A 12,802-nucleotide genomic window follows, 5' to 3' on the forward strand; every position below is an offset into this window, starting at 1 on the left:
ACAAAGATCCCTGTAATATTGATCCCAGGTATCAGTAAGTTGAGATGGATTGGTATGGACCCTTTTGAATCAGGCAATCATATGACCTACTGTACCAAGGATGACAAATTCAAGAGTCACATTCACTGTTAAAAAACACATTTTAAAGTCTATGTTAAGTGCAGCGCTGTCAGTGATAGGATACCATGCATATACCTACAAGGAAGACCAACTAATGCACTACTATTCAAATCTTTGCACCAACAACAGTGCCAAAGATGAGGGAAATGGAGATTTGTAGCAACTTCCTCAATCTGAAATCGACCCAACATGCAATCAACATGCATTGACAATTACTGATGACTGGAATGTGGAATGTTCTGAAGATGGACATCATGCTTGGTGAAGGGTCAGTGAAAAAGAAGACTTTCAGAAATATGGACTGACGCCGTGGCTGCAAGACTGGACTCAAACGTAGGAACCATCGTAAAGTGGAACAGAACTGGGCACTGGTTCATTCTGTTGGTGGTTGACTTGCTACAAGTCAGAACAGACTTGGGGACACCTAACCCAAAAGCCAACAGACCCCATGGACATTGCATAGTGGTCACGCATATTTGAATTGACTGCATCTATAATCCAGCAGTGCCTTGTGGTGCGGTGAAAGACAGTTCCAGAAAGCCTATGAAATTGATTTCAGTGAAAAGAAAACAGACTTTTCTCAGTACCTTGTCCATGCAGGAGCCCGTCCTGTCTCTAAGCCATCGCAAGTAGGACAGTGGTCACTGGTCACTGGTCAATGCTGACCAGCTGCATATTGAGCTCCTGGCACTGTTCTCAGCACAGGACACGATTCGCGTTTACTTCTGACCACAGCCTACGAGCCGGGGTCCTCTCTGTGAGGAACCTGGCTCTCAGCGAGATTGAGTGACAAGACCAAGATCAAACACAGACCAAACAGCAGTGAAGGGTTTGAACCCAGGCATTCTGGCTACACTACATGAGCTCTACCACATATGTCCATGATGTTATATTAAGTGGAAAATCAAATGAAGAAGGTGGAGAGCACACTCTTCTTCCTTAAAATGTGTTGTTGTTGGGTGCTGTCCAACCAATTACGACTCATAGTGACCCCATGTGACAGAATAGTGTGGAACCATAGGGTTTTCTGCACTGTGATCTTTACAGGAGTGGGGCTTCTCTTCAGTGGAAATGTTGGATGAGTTCAAACCACTCACCTTTCCATTAGCACTTTGCCTGTTTCCCCACTGAGGCTTTCTTAAGACAGTCTGATGTTGTTGTTAGACATCATTCAGTGAGTTCGGACTCACACTCCCCATGCAAAGCAGAAGGAAATCCTGCCTAGTTCTAAATCATGCCCAGTGTTTGTGCCCACTGTTGCTGCAACTGTGTCCATCCATCTTGATGTCAACCCATCTCCAGAACATCATGCTTTGTAAAGCTTTGCTCCATAGATTTTGGTAATATGTCCAAAGTACAAGTGACTTACATGGAGACATATGCACAGGGAACCTAAGTTTTGTTTTGTTTTATTCACATTGCCATGTTGGCAAGAAAGTAAAAGAAGTCCAGACTGTAAGCTGTGCCCTTTAGCAGGGTTGTTAGAGAAACTTGGGGTGTCTCTTTTCCATGACTGAGCAGGCAGCTGTTAGAAATAATAGACTACATCTGGTGTGGCACTGTAGGATCAGCACCAGATTGTGAACAACCAAGGTAGGCAGTTCAAACCCACGAGCTGCTCTTCGGAAACCCTGTACATAGTCACTATGGGCTGGAATCAACTCGATGACAGTTAATAACAACAGCATACCTGTTGGAGACCTCTGGTGTGGTGCTGTAGGATCAGCACTGGACTGCTAACTCCAAGGTCAGTGGTTCAAACTCACCAGCTGCTTCTTGGAAATCCTATACAAGGTCACAATGAGTTGGTACCAACTCGATGGCACTTAACAACCGCTCACCTGTTGATTTAATGATGTCCACAATGTCATTTAAGTGAGGAAATCAAATGAAGAATGAGGTGAAGAGCATACATTTTTTAAAAAGGCAAATAAAATGAAAATAGCTTATGAGTAACAGACTGTGTAGAAATCCACTCTCCTGTTGTTGTTGTTAGGTATGTTTGAGTTGGTTCCGACTCCTAGTGACCCCACGCACAACAGAACGAACCACTTCCTGCTCCTGTACCATCCTCACAAGAGTTGTTACATTTGAGCACATTGCTGCTGCCCATGTACAAATGCATTTTGGGAGGCTCTTCCTCATCTTTACTGATGGTCAATTTTACCAAGTATGGTGTCCTTCTACAGGGACTGATCCCACCTGATAACTATGCAATGTGTGAGAGACCAAGTCTTCCCATGCTGGCTCGTCAGGAGCATCTGGCTTTACTTCTTCCAACACAGATTTGTTTATTGTTCTGGCAGTCCACAGTACTTATAATATTCTCCCCCAACATCTAAACTCAAATGCATCGACAGTCTTCCTTAGTCATAGTCCAACCTTCACATGTATATGAGACCACTGGAAATATCATGACTTGGGCCAGGTGTGCCTTAGTTCTTAAATGGATCTTGAACATGATAAAGAGGTCTTTTTTGCTCCTGAACATTTTAGCAAGGTCTCTTCAGATTTGTCTAATACAATAAGTTTGATTTCTTGACTTTTACTTCCATGAGTGGTGATTGTGGACCCAAGAAAAATGAAGTTTTGACAACTTTTCATCTTTTCTCCAGTTATCCTGATGCAATTGATTGGTCCAGTTGCGAAGACTTTTGCTTTCTTTACAGTGAAGCGCCATTCATACTAAAGGCTGTGCTCTTTGATCCTCATCAGTTTATACCATCTGCATATTGAAAGTTCTTAAGCCTTGTAGAACTAGAACATCCTGATGCCATGCTCTACTTCATATAATTCAGCTTCTTGAATTATTTGCTAGGTATACAGGTTGGATATGAATGGTGAAAGAATACAACGCTGGCACACACCTTTCCTTTAAAACCATGCATGCTCTGTTCTAATGGCTGCCTCTTGATTATGGGCAGATAACTCATGAGCACAACTGAATGTTCTAGAATCCCCGTTCTTCACATTGTTTTCCATAGTTTGTTATGATCTACACATTTGTGTAGTTGATAAAGAAAAAGTAAACCTCATTCAGGTATTCTCTGCTGTCAGCCAAGTCATCTAACGTCAGCAGTGATGCCCTTAGTTTCATGTCCACTTCTGACTCTGACTTGAATTTCTGACAGTTCCCTGTCAATGTATTGTTGAAGCCATTGGTGAGTCATTGTTAGCAAAACTTTGCTTGTGTGTGATATTAATGATAATGTTTAATGATTTCCATTCTTTTAGGTCACCTCTGTTTGGAATGGGAACAAACATGGATCTCTTCCAATAGGTTGGTCAGCTAGCTGCCTTACAAATCTTTTGGCATAGATGAGTGAGTACCCTCAGTGCCACATACATTTGATGAAATATTGCAATTTGTATTTTGTTTTTGAAAAGCCGTGTTTTTCGCCAATGCCTTCAGTACTGCTTGGACTTTTTCCTTCATTACCATCAGTTCTTCATCATATTCTACCCTGCGAAATGGTTGAACATCAAACATTTGTTTGGGGAACAGTGACTCTCTGTATTTCCTCCATGTTTGATGCTTTCTGAATCATTTAATGTTTTGCCCATTATTGTTGTTTTTAAGTGCCTTTGAATTGGTTCTGATTCATGGAGACCTTGTATAGGGTTTCTAAGGAGCAGCTGGTGAATTTGAACAGCCAACTTTGTAGTTCAAGCTGACCTTGCAATCCGATGCATTATCCCACAGCACCACACTAGGACACCATTTTGCCCACAAAATCCTTCACTATTCCAAGATGAGGCTTCAATAGTTTCTTCAGTCCTCTCATCTTGAGAAATGTTGAGCATGCTTTTATCTTTTGGTTTTCTAACCACAGATCTTTGCACATTTCATTATAATGCTTTACTTTGTCTCAAAGCTGGCCTTTACGTTTTTCTGTTCCACTCTTCTACTTCCACATGTCTTCCATTCATTTTAGCTTCTCTATGCTTAAGAGCAATCTTCCGCGTCTCTTCTGGCATCCATTTTGGCTTCTTTTCTTTCTTTCTTATCTTGTTAATGACCTTTTTGTTTTCTTCCTGATGCTGGGTTTGAACCGCTGACCTTGTGGCTAGCAGTCCAGTGCTGATCCTACAGCACCACACCAGGACTCCATATACATATAACTATGCATGCTTTTTCATAATTGTTGTTGTGAAGTGCCATCCAGTCAGTTCCGACCCATAGTACCCTGTAGAGGGTTTCCAAGGAGTAACTGGTGAACTTGAACCACCAAACTTGCAGTTCAAATGGCTTTGCAGTCTGGTGCATTAACCCACAAAGCCACCCTAGAACTCCTGTTCATATATACCAGTGTGGTATCTTTAAATGGCCTGCTAATCTACCTCTAACACACTCGAGGTCACAATGAATTGGGGTCACCTTGACGTAAGTTGGTGGGTTTGGACACCAAATGGCCTTGCTCACCCTGCTGGGCCCCTGGGTCTTCTCTCTTGTTCTCTCTGTGTCCCCAGACCCCACTTTGTGTTCAAGCTCTTCCCTTCCTCCTCTACTTCAGCTTCTGCATGACTTGCTTTGGTTTCAACACTTTCCCCATCTCTTATGGTCGTGTGTCCACCTCCTGCAGCCAACCAAGCCAGACTCCTGGAGTCCCCGCTCCAGAACCCAAAAACAGAGACCCTGATGTCCGGCATGGGCCAGGTCTCCTGTCCTTGTCCTGTTAGCTTTGGCCAAGGCGCAGGCATGGTCAGCAGGGCACGCTTCTGTTAGAAGAGCTGCAGACTCAATGCCACAGCAGACTTCTCCAGATGCATTATCCCATAGCACCACACGTCAGAACCCCAGTCAGCAGGGTAAGCACAGGCTTACTCGTGCATCAGTGGTGAGAAGCATGTGAAACTGTTCAGTGTGTTCAGTGCTAAGTCTATGCTTACCTTGCTTATTGAGCCACTGACCCTGGTCCAACTATGTGATTTTACTGAATGGGTAATCATGTTACATTCTCTCATGGTTGCTCTGCACGGAGATGGGGAGAGGGCTTTGCACAAACTTACAATCGTAGCTGCTACCTGCTGCGGTCTCCTTGGGGTTGTGGACACTTGTGTTCTGGTGTTTAATGGACAGTACCTCCTTAGAGCTTCCTGTGGACATCCACAGAGGAGGGACATGGGCCCTGGGAGGTAAGGGACTTGTGCTGGATTCCCTGGCCTGAAATTGACCCTCCTCCCAGCTTAGTCAAATCAGGTGGCATTTCTATTGCTGCTGTAACCAATGATCACACATCTAACGGCTTAGAACAACTCTCATTGGTCAGTCTTCACTTCCCACATCCCATGTGGGCTGGACTGTCTGCTCAAACCCACAGCTAGTGAGGGGACTCAACTGCCACAGAAGGTTTCTGAGATTGTCAGTCTTTACAGAAGCAGACTCCCTCATCTTTCTCCCTTGGAGTAGATAGTGGATTTGAACCACCAGTCTTCAGGTTAGTAGCTGATCACTTAACTGCTGTGCTACCAGGACTCAGGTTCTCTGCTCAGAGTCTTAAAAAGCAGAAGGCAGGTGTGGGGAGACTCTGCTTCCTAGTGAACTCAGGTTGTTGGCAGAGTTCAACTCCTCATACTTTGTGTGTGGCTGTGTGTCTTCAGGTTCATCAAGTTCTTCTGACTCTTAGGTTTCCCCTCTGATCACTTTCCCTCTATTTGAGTAACAAGCTCCTCACTTCCTCCTGAGCCCACTCAGCTGCTGGTTGAGCATCTGTCACCATTAACTCACGGGGACTTTGATGTTTTCTAGGGTGACTTAGAGTTCTTCTTCCATGATCCTTGGAATTCACCAGCCTCCACCTCCCTGGGCACCCCCACCCTGCCTGGCATGACCTTGGCATCAAGAAGGGACCTCCTACCTGTCCTCTGATTTGGGGGCAGCTGGACTCCCAGGTCCTTCCACACAGGCAATTATGCACAAGTGGGTCCCTTCGTTTTCTAGCAAAACAGCATCTCCAGGCAAGTGCGTACCCTTGAGTCTAACCCAAGTCTAATCATGGAGCCCAGAGCCAGGTGTGCAGGACTCAGGAAGGCAGACAGCAGCTCCTGTCTTCAAGAAGGTCAGCTTTCAGTGGGTGAGGCACAGAAGCCAGCAACAAGCATAGGTTCTATGGCAAACAGTGATAAAATGTCACCTTCCATTCGGGACACCCCGGTTCAGTTCCCAGAGAATGTACCCCATGCTCAGTCACCACCAGTCTGCCAAGTGGAGGCTTATGTGTTGCTAGAATACTGAGAAATCTCAGTAGACTTTCCAGACTGAAATACACTAAGAAGAAAGACCTGGTGATCACCTGGTGGTAAAACAACCAATGAAAACCCTGTGGAACACAATGTTTGGGACGTACTGTGTATGAGATCACCATGAGATGGTGGCCAACCTGACAGCAGCTGTCAACAACAGGACTCATGGTTAGAGCAAGTCAAGGTCTGAGAACTTGGAGAATGAGACAGTTCAAGTGGATGGAAAAGTGATCAAGGGGCTCCTCTGGGGGCTGGTATGAAAACAAAAACCAAACAGAATGAGAGCCTGCTGAAGGGAAGCAATGAAAGGAGGAGAGGTGAACAACTGAGGCACAAGAAGAGCATATGCTCAGGCTTGGAGGGGGTGTGGCCAAGGTAGGAAGCTTGTGGGGCTGGACTATGGAGGACAAGGGGGCTGTGGTGGGAGGTGGCTCATCAAAGTTTGACATGAACCACAGTAAAGAGTGGGAACTTGATTCTGAAGGTGGTAGAGAACCATTGAAAGATTGAAATGACCAGATCAGGATGCAAGACGTAAAGTAAAATCCAGTGGTCCCCTTCTCTCTTCCTTTTGATCCAAATGCCAATCCCCTCTGTGGCTGCTTTGGTCCCCTGACTTCTCCCACCTAAAGCTCCAGCCAATTTGTAGACATCCTAGCTTCAAAAGCTTGCACGATCCAGACCTGCACGTCCATCAGGGAAGTACCTCACCCACTTTTATAGCCTCTGGCTCTCCAACCAGACTTTACTCTGGGAGTCTTGTGACTTCTGCAACCCAGGATTTGGGCTGGAGGCAAAGACTTCTTCTTCCCTCTGTTGTTAAGTTTCCTTCAAGTTGGCTCCAAGGAAAATGCTGCCCAGTTCTGTCCCATCTTCACGACTGTTGGTGTGCTCAAGTTCATTGTTACAACAACGGGGGGCCTGGAAAATTCCCAAACCAAGGGGAACAATTTCCAAGAACCTAAAAAAAAAAGGTCCGGTGGGAACCAAAAAAAGTTTCCGGTGGCTGATATTCAGAAGCCAACCTTCAGGTCTATCTTCCTAATCTGTCTTAGTCTGGAAGTTCTGCTAAAACCTGTCCACCATGCATCCCTGCTGGTATCTGAATTATCAGTGGCACTATGGGTTAATGAGCTGGACTGCAAAGTCATTTTGAACTGCAAGGTGGGTGGTTCAAGCGCACCAGCTGCTCCTCAGAAATCTTATACAGGGTCACTATAGGTTGGAACTGACTCAACGGCGCACAGCAACAATAACAACAGCAACAAGAAGATACATGCCACCACAATACAGCTTGCTGGTGATCTCCTGGGCACTCAAGGATAAAATATTGCTTGTGTCCCTCTTTCCTGCCTGCGTACAGAACAATTGTCCACACTGACCTTGTTCAGGAGGCATCTCTTGTTTGGCGTGTCCTACTAGCATCTTTCTGACAAGCAGGACAAATGTCAAACGGATCCCCTGGGAGCTTAGTGAGTTTACTGTTCCAAGGCAATTCAAGGCCTAGGATTTCTCAGCAGCCATTTTCATTTGAAATCTAAACAATGTTCCTTCTTTAATCCTAATCTTTTGTCTGTGTGAAAGAGTCCTGATAAATACAATGAAAGTGACATTATAATAAATGATGTATGTGAATGTGGGGTTCATTTGCTTTTATTCTCAGCGGCCCCTGTGAGCTGATATCTCCTCTCCAACATTTCTCCTGTCTCCTTGACCAACAACGGAGACTGAGCTGAAGAACCAATTTGGAAATGAAGATCATGGTGCTAGATGGCCCTGTGCTGACCCTCTACCCAAGTCCTCCTGCAATGAGTTTCTAGAGTTAAGCCAGAAGTTGCTGAGGGTCTGTAAACAGTATTCTTTACCTTTTAACTTTCACATAAAAGTGAATAAAAGATGATCCTGTGTTTAAGAGCCCTGACTACTGCTTGTGATCAATTCCTGGGCACGTCTCAGAAGCAGACTCGGCTAGTGTCTTGTCAGCTCATTCATCCTTCACACGGCTTGTTTTTGTTTGGGTCGCAGGCATTAAAAATGACGGCGGATATGTATATATTCATATATCTCTCTATTTATAGATACGGACACTTCCGCAGACATACAAATGGAAACTCACAGGTACACACTCATACAAATGCATTTTCTCCACCCCACCTTTTTCTCCTCTCAGAGATAGTCACAGCGAAACGTTTCCAAGTCATTGACAGTAAAATTTTAACGGAGACCTAGGGGTCATCTCTTGCCCTGAAAATGGTCCCACACAACTCCACTGGTGACTGGAACAGACCATTTAACGGTTGCATATTTCTAGTATTAGAAATTATTTCCTCCCTGTAAGAAAATATCAGTCTTCCGACTGATTCTAACTTACAGAAACCCAATAGGACAGAGCTGAACTGCACCATGGGTTTCCAATGTTGTAATGTTCACTGAAACAGACTAGCTCACCTTCCTCCTGTGAACCAAACCACTGACCTTTCAGTGAGCGCTGAATACGTAACCACTGCACTGCCTGGACCCCTTTTTCAATAGAAAGCTAGCTTATAAAGCATAGACTGCCATGGCTACCAATGATGGAGAGTCTACTTCTTACCAGAAGCATCAGCAACACTTCCCTCCCATAACTCTCACATCCTCATTAAAGAGATGGCTATCAATGGACTCAAGCATGGCAACAATTGTGAGGTTGGCCCAGGACTGGGCAGTGTTTCATTCTGTTGTGCAAAGGGTTGCTATGAGTCGGTAGTGACTCGATGGCACCTAACAACAACAATCTTCCCCAATGAAACAGCCCTGGGGTTCAGTGGATTAAGATTGGATGTTCAGCTTCATCCACTGGCTCCCTGGGAGAAAGACTGGACGATCTGCTCCCATAAAGATAACAGCCTAGAATACCTACAGGCCAATTGTACTCCATCCCATGGGCTTGTTATAAATAGAAGTCGAGTCAACCTAACAGCAATAAAAACACAGCTATCTAGTGTGTAAGAGACAAGGAAGTCTTGAAGTGGTGATGAAAGTTTGCAAGTCACCATCTTGTCCATGCGACAGCAGAGGCACCAGGTCAGACCATGGCGGGTTCTTTAGTGTCAGGTGAGGCTACTGCAGGATTTCCACAGGGGAATGAGGTGACTGGAAATTGAACTTTAAGAGGATAGTTTGGTGGTGGTGGTTGTTGGGTGTCATCATTTCCGACTCAGAGTGACTCTATTCAGAATGACACACTGCTCAGCCCGGCACCATCCTCACAACTGTTGTTACATTTGAGTCCAGTGCTGCTGCCACCGTGCCAATCCATCTTGTTGGTGGGCTTCTTCTTATCCTCTGATCCTCCACTTTACCAATAATGTCTCCTTCTCCAGGGCCTGGTCCCTCCTGATACCATGTCCCAAGTGTGAGAAAACAAGTCTCACCATCCTTATTTATACAGGATGGTCAGGTTGGCATGACTTATTTATATAAGACTCTTGATTTGGCATGACTTATTTATATAGGATGGTTGGGTTGGAGCTCTGGTAGCATAGTGGTTATGAACTGGCCTGCAAACCTTAAGGTCAGCAGTTTGAAACTACCAGTCGCTCCGCAGGAGAAAGAAGAGGATTTCTGCTCCTGTAAAGATGTATAGCCTCGGAAACCCTGTACAGGGTCGCTATGGGTCAGAACTGACTCGGTGGCACTTAACAACAACAATTTTTATAGGATAGGTGGGTTGGCATGGCTTATTTATATAGGATACCTGTGTTGGCATGGCTTATTTATATAGTATAGTTGGGTTGGCATGGCTTATTTATATAGGATAGTTGAGTTGGTATGGCTTATTTATATAGGATGGTTTACAATTCTGAGCGAAAGATCCTGGGAGCTTGGGATCTGGTGGGGTTGGTGATGATGGAGAAGGAAGTTCAAGAAGAGTTTGGGTTGGTGGCTGAGGCAAAGCAGATAGAGCTATGGGCGAACTGGGTGGTGTAAGTGTGAAGAGCTAGGAAAGGTTGTCCGGTAAAATACAATGTCAGACACATGTGTAATTTAAATTTGCTAACAGCCACATTGTGAACCGTGATTACATTGTGGGTTAGATGGTGGCCTGCTAACTGCAAGGTCACTGGTTCAAACCCACCAGCTGCTCCATGGGAGAAAGATGAGGCTTTCTGTAGCTGTCCAGATTCACAATCTCAGAAACACTGTTGAGTCTCTATGGGTTGGAGTTCACTTGATGGCAGTTGGTTTTGGTTTTTGGTTTAGTCGCCACATTAACACAAGTTTTGAAAAAGTAAGTGAAGTAGGTTGCAATAATATATTTTAGTTCATCCATCGTATCTCTGGGTCCCTACTGTTGTTGGATTCTGTCAAACCGGTTCTGTCTCATAGCAACCGTCTGCACAAGAACAGAAGGAAGTACTGCTGGTCTTGTGCCAATCTCACAATCCTCCTTTTTGAACCCACAGCTGCACCCACTCTATTAATCCATGTTGTTGGAGGTCTTTCTCATTTCCACTGACCCTTTACTTACCAAGGATGATGTCTTTTTCCAAAGGCCTGTCCCTCCTGATGACATGTCCAAAATCTATGAGACCAAGTCTCACCATCTTCATTTCTACGGAGCTTTCTGGCTGCACTTCTGTTACAACAGATTTGTTTGTTCTTCCGGCCATCCATGCTACTTTTAATATTCTCCTCCAACACCAGAACTCAGTGCATTGATTCCTCTCCAGCCTTCCTTGTTCATCTCCAGCTTTCAGATACGTATGAGATGATTTAAAATACCATGGTTGGGGTCAAGTGCATCTTAGTACTCAAACTGACATCTTTGCTCTTTAACACTTTAAAGAGTTTTGTTTTGTTTGTAGTAGGTTTGCACAATGCAATATGTCATTTGATTTCTTGACTGCTTCTTCTACGAGTGTTGTTGTGGAGCCAAATAATATGAAATCTTTAACAACTTCAAGATTTTCCCAGTTTATCATGGTATTCTTGATTGGTCCAGTTGGGAGGATTTTCTATTCATTTACATTGGAGTACAGTCCATACTGGGTCCCCATGCGGCACAAGTGGTCTGTGCTTGACTACTAACTGAAGATTGGTAGTTCAAGCCCAGTGGTGCAGTGGAAGAAAACCCTGGCGGTCCGCTTCTAAACAGCCATAGCTTTGAAAACCCTATGGAGTGAAGTTCTACATAGGGTCATGGGATTGATTCAACAACAGGTTTTTAGTGTTTACATACCCAAAACAATATCACTCAAACATGTAATTGGTATAAAAATTATTAATGAGATATTTTACAGGCTTCACTAGGTTTTTGAATTCCAGAGAACATTTGCACTCACAGCACAATCTCAGTTCCAACCAGCTACATTTCAAACGATCAGTGGCCACACGTCTGGTGGCTGCCATCTTGGACTGCTCAAAGTTTGAGTGACTGAGAGAATGTTGGTGCTGTTTCTTAAGGTGTCAAAGACCAGGGTCAAGATTAAGCATTCTCTTTGGGCCACTGTAACTTTGAAATGCCTACTGGATACATAAAAAGTGATACCAAGAATGGAGTTGAGTGTTTGAATCCAATAGTCTGGTGACAGACCAAGGTTAGAGACAGATGTGGGAGTCGTCGAATGTAAATAATTCATAAATCTACACGACAAATTGTGGACCATGTACACACAGGTATAAGTCCTGGGAAAGTTCCACATTTAGAGTGTGGTCTCTCAACCTTGGTACTATTCACACGTGAGGCAGGATAGTTCCTTGTTGTGGGGGCTGTCTTGAGCCTTGTAGGGTGCCTAGCAGCATCCAAGGCCTGTGGCATGCCAATAACCCTTCCATCCTCCCCCAAACCAAGTTGTGAAAATCAAAACCAAGAATGTCCTATACCCTCCCCACTATCTTCTGTCTGGTTGTGTGGGTGTGGAGACACTCCTTGTTTAGTGACTTACAGATTGAATAGAAGGAACAACTCCAAAAAGAGAAACAGAGAAAGCAATGCCAAGGAGGGAGGGATGCTGAAAAGCCGTCCCGGAAAAGCAGCTAGTGAAAGAGGTGCTGCTGACTGGGAGGGCTTCAGCTTCTAGAAATGATGAACAGATGTTCTTGTTGAGTGCCATCGAGTCGATTCCAAATCACAGAAACCCCACGTAACCGAGTAGAACTGTACCATAAGGCTTCCTAGACCATAGACTTTACAGGAGCGGATCGCCAGGTCTTTTCTCCCTCTGAGCAGTCACTGGGTTTGAAACTCAGCTAGCCATCGAGTCGGTTCCTACTCGTGGTGACCCTGTATAGGGTTTCCAAAGTTGTCAATCATTGCAGGAGCAGAAAGACTCATCCTTCTCCTCCAGAGAAGCTGGTAGGCTTGAACCACTGACCTTAAACCACTTGAACCTCAGTCCAGTGCTTATCCTACAGAGCCACCATGCTCCCTATTGACTAACAGATAGATGAACTAAAT

This window comes from Chrysochloris asiatica, unplaced genomic scaffold (assembly GCF_000296735.1).
Source record: "Chrysochloris asiatica unplaced genomic scaffold, ChrAsi1.0 scaffold00238, whole genome shotgun sequence".
NCBI classification, from domain to species: domain Eukaryota; kingdom Metazoa; phylum Chordata; class Mammalia; order Afrosoricida; family Chrysochloridae; genus Chrysochloris; species Chrysochloris asiatica.